Genomic DNA, 9,826 nt, shown 5'->3' with positions numbered 1-9,826 from the left:
GAACTACTACTTTCTATTTCTCACAATAAGAGTAGAGAACTACAGAGAATTCTCCAAATAAACTGACTTTATTTGTAATAGACTGTGGTGAAGTTCAAACCTTAGGGTTCTCTCAAAAGCAGCAGAGATTTTTTGATAATCAGCAATTAAGAGGAAGCAGGTGGCTCCATGAGAACAATGAACTATAGGCCTACTAATTTACCAGAAAGAACTGGGGGTAAAAAAAAAGACTGCTAAAACAGCTCTCTGGGAGGGCAGATCAATTGCCAAAGGCTGGTCTCAGAAACTACCCTTTAAAGGTATTCACATCTTATTGGATCATACTGTGCAGCAATTTATGCCTCGGAGCATTGTTGAAAACAATAGAACAATCATCTAACAATTAGCAGAACTTGACAAATATTTTGATACCAACAGAAGGTTGAAGGGGGAATTGGGAGAAGGGCATGACATTAGCTATCACAGCTAATGGGTGCAGGGTTTCTTTCTGGAGTGATGATAATGTCCTAAAACTGATTGTGGTGTTGGCCACTCAACTCTGAATATACTAAGAACAATTAGTATGTCATCTTTGGTGTAGTTGACTCTGTTAAACAAAAGAATTCTTTGATATGTGAAACATATCTCAATAAAGTTTATTATATAACAGGGAGAACTGATAATACAGGATGCATATTACTTATTATAAACAATATAATTACTATATGGTTACATATGTACAAATTCGTGTACAGTACACATATGATGGCAAAGACTGCTTTGCACTGAATATGCAAACCTTAAGGAAGGCAGCATCTTTTTTTAATATTTAGTTGTCAATGGACCTTTATTTTATTTATTTGTATGCAGGTGCTGAGAATTGAATGCAGTGTCTCACACATGCTAAGCAAATGCTCTACCACTGAGCAACAATCCCAGCCCAAAACTTAGTATCTTTTAAGTCATCCCAGTATAGCTATTTCATTGTAATTTATAACTTAGTGTCTTTTCTAAAACAACTAAGAAGGATTCATAGATGTTATTTACCTTTGAAGCAGATGAACTAGAATTAAGATCTTTTCACCAGGAGGTGACAGGCAAAAGTTCCCTGATTCTTCACTCCTTTAGAGGGCAGCTTGCATCAAAGAGGAGCCCTGGCCCTTCCAATGGGATTTGCTATTGCTGTGTGACAACCAGGATCGCCCTCGTCCTGATTTTACACTGAGGATATAGAGGACAGAGTGGCTATTCTTCCATATGCTTCTGTCTTTCAAACTTCTTTCTTCCTATGATCTACAAAGGGACAAATCTAGAAGAGACAAAGGTGAATGAACTTTCTTTTCTGTGCTGTTAAGAACAAAAAAAGGGAGAGAGCCAGTTTCTCTGACAGTTCCAACTCTTTCTTCAGAGGAGTAGGGGACAGAGTGGACTTGCATAAGAATAACACAACCATAAAAGCTGAGTCATCAAAGACATCTGATAGAGCATTAATCTCCAGAACAAAGAACTCAAAAAAACTAACATCAAAAAACACCCCAATCAATCAATAAATCAATCAATGGGCAAATGAATTGAACAGACACTTCACAGAAGAAATGTGAATGGTCAAAAAATGGCCCCATGTGGATATCCAGGGCCAGCCCACCCCAGGTGGATTTCCAGCACTGGGCACTACTTATGGACCCCAAGCCACGCTGGGGCTCCCTATCTACCAATGCCTTGGGACACCTCTGCTGCTATCTTGGATTATACCCACCACCACTGCTGCCATCATTAGTTGGGGCAGCTTCCATCTGGGGACATCTGCCAGATACTAGAAGCTCATTATCAAGGTACCTACAGATTGGCTGATGTTGTTGTTGGGATGTGGCCACTTATATCCAGGCATAATAGCAGGACCTGAAAGATCATCACCAAAGACCCTGGAAATCTGAGGTATCCCTGCTAGGTATGTTAATACCATTATCTTACCGCGGATGCAGGAGAGAGCCTTGCAAGGCTTCAGTAGGTGGAAAAATGGTGAGAGGGCCAACCAGACAGCAACCACCAGGATCCAAGAGACAACTCAGGAACATTTGTTGAGACCCAACATTAGCCTGGTCCATGACTCCACAAATCACCTGGTACCACTGGTTTGGAAATCAGCAGGGCCTTCTGGTTCCTCAGTCCCCAGAATCCCAACTATCCCCTAGCCACCAACTGACCTATTACCTGCAGCTAGATGACTAACCCACAGCTCTCAATGCCTGGTCCTGTCTTGCCAAATACAGAACAGCCTTCCAAGAGGGGCACACAAGTGCTGGTGCTCAGCCTTCAGGAATTCCAGAGAGAGAGGGTCCTGATTGGGAAATTAAAAGTGCAAGAACAGGAGAGATACAATTTAGAGACTAAATAATAGGCCAGGAATTGTGGAGTCCACAAGTGAGGGTAGGGGCTAAGACCAGGCTCTTGTGTCACATGAGTGGATCCCAAAGGAGAGTCCTGGGGTGTAATCTTCCAGAGAGACTGGTAATTTCTATACCCTGCCTCCAGGATTCCTGCCTCCAAGTCCTCCCATCTTAGTAACTTTCATCGTCCTAAGGGTGGAGTTACTAACAAACTCCAGACAATCCCATATATCAGAAGAGAAGGGAAGCAGAGAAGATATTAAATCTAGCAGAAACAATTGTTCAATTTTCCTGAAAGACTTTTTTATTTCCCCTTTTTTCTTTTTTTTCCTTTTTCATTTATCACTCTCACATCCCCATCATCATTAAAAGCAAGCACCTTTCGTGCATCAGGCTACTGAAGACTGGGAGGTTTCAATAGTATATAATGGTTTTGTTGTAGATTCTTTTTTTTTTTTTTTAACTCCCTCTCTCTATTTTCCTCTTATTTATGTATTTCTGTGGAGTCTCTTTCTCCCTTTTCTCCTGCTAACAACCAACTTCTTTTCATTCCTCTTTCACTCTTCCTGTGATTTAGTATCTCTATATTTTCACTTCTTACCTCATTAATATCATGTGCTACACCCCTCCCCCATCCTCTCTGTCCACCATTAGAAATTGCAGACCTTATTGCAAACCTATTGTTTATGCTGTAGATAATAATTGAACTCATCATCTCTGTTTATTATGGCAATTCTGTTAACACCTTAATAGGGGCTATGTGGTATAAGGCAGCATATTGTTTGTACTAGGTGCTCTTAGTAATGATCTCCCCCTTAAAGGTGAGGTATTGGAAACCTACAGGGACACTACAAATCTATAGGGTAGAAACTGTAATACTTAGATCAGCACTGCTAGAGGGGAATATACACAAATAACATGAAAAAACAAAGGAAGAAAGGACCCCAAACAAACCAGTATGCTATATTAATAGAATCCATTGACTGCATAGTAGAAGAAATGTCAGATAAGGAGATCAGAATGTACATAATTAAAATAATCTGTGAAGTAAAGGATAATATAAGAGCAAATGCAGGCAAGAAAATTTCACTCTTTTAGAGCAAATGCAGGAAGCGAAATATTATTTCAATAAAGAGACAGAGATTCTGAAAAAAAATAACGAAGTCCTTGAAATGAAGGACAAAATAAACCAAATTGAAAACTCAATAGAGATATCACAGACAAACTGGATCACCTGGAACACAGAACCTCAGACAATGAAGACAAAATATTTAATCTTAAAAAATAAGTTGATCACAGAAGATAAGAAATCATGAACAGAACCTCCAAGAAGTATGGAATAACATGAAAAGACCAAATTTAATAAATATCAGGATAGAGGAAGGCACAGAGATACAAACCAAAGGAGTGAACAATCTATTCAATGAGATAATATCAGAAAATTTTCCAAACCCAAAGAATGAAATGGAAAATCAAATAATACAAGAGGCTTACAAGACACCAAATGTACAAAATTACAACAGATCCACACCAAGGCACATTATAATGAAAATGCCCAGCACACAAAATAAAGATAGACTTTTAAAGGCAACAGGAGAAAAGCTTCAGATTACATATAGGAGCAAATCGATATGGAAATCAGCAGATTCATTAACCCAGACCCTAAAAGCTATGGGGTCATGAAACAATATATACCAAACTCTAAAAGAAAATGGAAGCCAACCAAGAATCTTTTTCTTTTTTAAATTTATTTTTATTGTAAACAAATGGGATACATGTTGTCACTGTTTGTACATGGAGTAACAGCATACCATTTGCATAATCATACATTCACATAGGGTAATGAGGTTCGATTCATTCTGTTATTTTTTCCTTCCCCCCCACTCCTCCCACCCCTCTTTTCCCTCTATACAGTCCCTTCTTCCTCCATTCTTGCCCCCTTCCTACCCCCCATTATGTGTCATCATCCACTTATCAGCGAGATCATTCATCTTTTGGATTTTTGAGATTGGCTTATCTCACTTAGCATGATATTCTCCAATTTCATCCATTTGCCTGCAAATGCCATAATTTTATTATTCTTTATAGCTGAGTAATATTCCATTGTATATATATACCCCAGTTTCTTTATCCATTCACCAACCAAGAATCTTATATCCAACAAAACTAACCTTCAGATTTGATGATGAAATAAAATCCTTCCATGATACACAAAATTACAGAACTTTATCAGCAAAATATTATATGATGAGAAAATGAAAAACAACAATGAAAGTCAGCAAAGGAAAAAACAATCAAAAGAGAAACCAAGTTGTTCTAAACCAAATATAAGTTAAAATGACCGGGAATACAAATCATATATCAATAATAACCCTGAATGTTAATGGCCTAAACTCATTAATTAACAGACATAGACTGGCAGATTAATTTTAGAAAAAGACCCGACAATATGCTGCCTTCAAAAGACTCATAGGAAAAAGACATCCATAGAATGAAGGTGAAAGGGTGGAAAAAACACATCATGCACATGGACTCAGTGAAAAAGTAGGGGTTTCCATCCTCATATCACATAAAGTGAACTTCAAGCCAAAGTTAGTCAGAAGGGATAAGGAAGGACATTTCATACTGCTTAAGGAAATCATAAATCAACAGACATAACAATTGTAAATATTTATGCCCCAAATAATGGAGTGTCTATGTATGTTAAACAAACCCTTCTCAATTTCAGGAATCAAATAGACCACAACACAATAAAACTGAGTGACTTTAACACATTTCTCTCACCACTGGATAGATCTTCCAAATTAAAACTGAACAAAGAAAGCATAGAACTCAATACTGCAATCAATAATTTAGACTTAACATATACAGAATATTCCATCCATCAATGTGTGAGTACACTTTTTTCTCAGCAGCACATGGATCCTTCTCTAAAATAGACCATATGTTATGCTACAAAGCAACTCTTAGCAAATACAAAAAATCCCTTGCATTATATGAAATTATAACAGAATGAAATTAGAAATCAATGATAAAATAAAAAGTAGAAAGTAACACCTGGAGACTAAATAATACACTATTGAATGATGCATGGATAGCATAAGATGTCATGGGGAAGATAAAAAAAATTCTTAGAGATAAATGAGAACACTGACAAAACATAACATAATCTCTGGGACACTATGAAAACAGTACTAAGAGGAAAGTTCATTGTATTGAGCTTATTCAATGAAAGTATAAAAAGTCAACAAATAAATGACTTAACATGACATCTCAAAGGCCTAAAGAAAAAACAGATCAACATCAAAAGTAGTAGAAGACAGGAAATAATTAAAATCAGAGCTGAAATCAATGAAATTGAAACAAGAAACAATTCAAAAAATTGACAAAACAGTTGGTTCTTTGAAAAAATAAACAAAATAGATAAACCCTTAGCTACACTAATGAAGAGAAGGAGAGAGAAAACTCAAATTACTAAAATTCATGAGGAAAAAGGAAATATCACAATAGACACTAATAGAATACAAAATAGAATTAGAAGCTATTTTGAAAATCTATACTCCAACAACATAGAAAATCTCAGACTTTGACAAATTTCTAGAGACATATGATCACCCAAACTGAATCAGGAGGACATATACAATTTAAACAGATCAATTTCAAGCAATGAAACAGAAGAAGTCATCAAAAGCCTACCAACCAAGAAAAACCTGGGACCAGATGGATTCTCAGCCGAGTTCTACAAGACCTTCAAAGAAGAACTAATACTGCTCAAAGTAATCCATGAAATAGAAAAGGAGGAAACCCTTCCAAACTCATTCTATGAAGCTAGTATCTCCCTCATACCAAAACCAGATGAAGACACATCAAGGAAAGAAAACTTCAGACCAATAACCCTGATGAACATATATACAAAAATTCTTAACAAAATTCTGCAAATTACACAAAAGCACATTAAAAAGATAGTGCACCATGATCAATGGGGTTCATCCCAGGAATGAAGTGTTGGTTCAAAATCCAGAAATCAATAATTGTAATTCATTACATCAATAGACTTAAAAGTTAAGAATTATATGATCACTTCAATAGATGCAGAAAAAGCATTTGATAAAATATGGTACCCTTTATGCTTAAAACACTAGAAAAAATAGGGATAGTGGGAACTTACCTCAACATTGGAAAACCTATTCACAGATAGGATCTAATCTGAAGGCCAACATCATTCTAAATGGAGAAAAACTGAAAGCATTCCCCGTAAAAATTGGAACAAGAGAGGGTTGCCTTCTTTCACCATTTCTATTCAACATTGTCATTGAAACTCTAGCCAGAGCAATTAGACAGTCCAAAGAAATTAAAGGGATAGGAACAGGAAAAGAAGAACTCAAAGTATTGCTATTTGCTGATGACATGATTCTATATTTAGAGGATCCAAAAAATTCCACCAGAAAAGTTCTAGAACTCATAAATGAAAATTCAGCAACATAGCCAGATTTAATATCAGCATTTATAAATCTAATGCATTTCTATTCATAAGTGACAATATTCTGCAAGGAAAATTAGGAAAAGTACCCCATTCAAAAAAGCCCAAAAAAAAAAAAAAAAAAAAACAAAAAAACAAAACAAAAACAAAAAAAAAAAAACAGACAAAAAAAAACTACACACACAACAAACAAACAAACCCCAAAACAGACAAACAAAAAAAACTTGGGAATCGATCTAACAAAAAAGGTGAAAGACCTCTACAATGAAAACTACAGAACACTAAAGAAAGAAAGTAAAGAAAAGAAGATGGAAAGATCTCCCATGTTCTTGGATAGGCAGAATTATTATTGTCAAAATGGCCATACTACCAAAAGCACTATGCAGATTCAATGCAATTCCAATTAAAATTCCTATGATGTACCTCATAAAAATAGAGAAAGCAATCTTGAAATTTATTTGGAAAAATAAGAGACCCAGAATAGCCAAGGCAATTCTTAGCAGGAAGAGTAAAGCAGGAAACATCACACTACCAGACCTTAAACTATACTATAGAGCAGTAGTAACAAACAAACAAACAACAACAATAACAACAAAAACAAAAAACCATGGTATTGGCACCAAAATAGACAGGTAAACCAATGGTACAGAATAGAAGACACAGAGACAAACCCACATAAACACAGTTATCTCATACTATATGAAGGTGCCAAAAACATACAATGGAGAAATGATAGCCTTTTCAACTAATGGAAATCCACATGCATCAAAATGAAAGTCAATTCCTATCTTTCACCCTGCACAAAACTCAACTCAGGATGGATCACCTAGGAATTAGACCAGACACCTGCACCAAATAGAAGAAAATGTAGGCCTAAATCTTTAACACATTGCCTTAGAACTAGACTTCCTTAACAAAACTCCTAAAGCCCAAGAAATAAAAACAAGAATCAATAGATGGGATGGATTCCAACTTAAAAACTTTTTCTCAGCAAAGGGAACAATCAATAACATGAAGAGAGAGCCTACAGAGTGGGAGAAAATCTTTATCACACACACTTCAAATAGATCACTAATCTCCAGAATTTATAAAAACTCCAAAAACTTAAAATAAAAAATACAAATAACCCAATCAATAAATGGGCTAAGGAACTGAGCAGACATTTCACAGAAGATATACAATCAATCAACAAATATTTGAAATAATGTTCAACATCTCCCGTAATAAGAGAAAAGGAAATCAAAAGTACCCTAAAATTTAATCTCACTCCAATTAGAATTACTATTATCAAAAATACAAACAACAATAAATGTGGGTGAGGATGTGGGGAAAAAGGTACTCATACATTGCTGGTGGGATTGCAAATTGGTGCAGCCACTCTGGAAAGCAGTATAGATATTCCTTAGAAATCTTGGAATGGACACACCATTTGGCCCCGCTCTCTCACTTCTCAGTTTATACAAAAAAGACTTAAAATCAGCATACTACAGTGATGCAACCACATCAATGTTTATAGCTCAATTCACAGTAGCTAAATTGTGGAACAAACTTAGATGCCCTTCGAAAGATGAATGGATAAAGAAACTGTGGTATATATACACAATGGAATATTACCCAGCCATTAAAGAAGAATAAAATTATGGCCTTTGCAGGAAAATGAATGGATTTGGAGAATATCATACTAAGTGAAATAAGTCAGTCCCCAAAACTCAAAGGCTAAATGATTTCTCTGATAAGTAGATGCTGATACATAAGGAGGGGAGTGGGTAAGGAAAGAATGGAGGAATGCTGTGTTGTGTAGAGGGAGATGAGGGGAGGGGCGGGGGCAAGGGGAAGGAAAGATAATGGCTAAGACAAACATCATTACCCTATGTACATGTATGATTACGTGAATGGTGTGACTCTACATCATGTACAATCCCAGAAATGAAAGGTTTTACTCCATTTATGTATAATGAATCAAAATGCAAAAAGTAAATATAAATAGTGGTCTCAAAAAATATAAAAAAGTATGAAAAATATTCATTATCTCTAGCAATTAGAGAAATATGATTTAAAACTATGCTGAGATTCCATTTCTCTCCAGTCAGAATGGCAATTATCAAGAATACAAGCAACAGTAAATGTTGGTGAGCATGTGGGGAAAACGGTTCACTTATATGTTGTTGGGATTGCAAATTGGCCCACCCACTCTGGAAAGCAGCATGGAGATTCCTTAGAAAACTTGGAATGGAACCACCCTTGGACTCTGTTATCCCACTCCTTGGTTTATACTCAAAAGACTTAAAGTCAGCATTCTATAGGGACACCCACATCAATGTTTATAGCAGCTCAATTCACACAATAGTCAAGGTATGGAACCAATCTAGATGCCCATCAACAGATGAATGGATAATGACAATGTGGTATATATACACAATTGTATATTACTCTTCCATAAAGAAGAATGAAATTATGGCATTTGCCAGTAAATGGATGCATCTGGAGAATATTATGCTAAGTGAAATAAGCGAATCCCAGAAAACCAAAGACTGAATGTTCTCCCTGATATGTGGATGCTAACACTCAACAAGGGAGGGTAGGGAGGGGATAAACAGAAGTTCATTGGATTAGACAAAGGGGAAGAAGAGAAGGGAAAGGAAATTGGAATAGGAAAGACAGTAGAATTAGTCAGACATAACTTTCCTTTGCTTATATATGAACACAAAACCAGTGTAACACCATGTGATGTACAACCAGAAGAATGGGATTCTAGTTGGAATGGGTTGTTCTCCATGTATGTATAATATGTCAAAATACACTCTACTGTCATGTATATCTACAAACAACAAATAAAAAAACCACATATGAAGCACATTTGATGTCCCTGAGCTTTCGTTTCATGCATTATTCCAATCTTCTCATAAAACTCTCTGAGATAGAAGGCAAGTATTTTGCACTATTAAAAGGTAGAGGAGGTGATGGCTTAACTTCAGGTCAA

This window comes from Sciurus vulgaris (assembly GCF_902686455.1).
Source record: "Sciurus vulgaris genome assembly, chromosome: 10".
In the NCBI taxonomy this organism is placed as follows: domain Eukaryota; kingdom Metazoa; phylum Chordata; class Mammalia; order Rodentia; family Sciuridae; genus Sciurus; species Sciurus vulgaris.
This window is presented reverse-complemented; position numbering follows the sequence as displayed.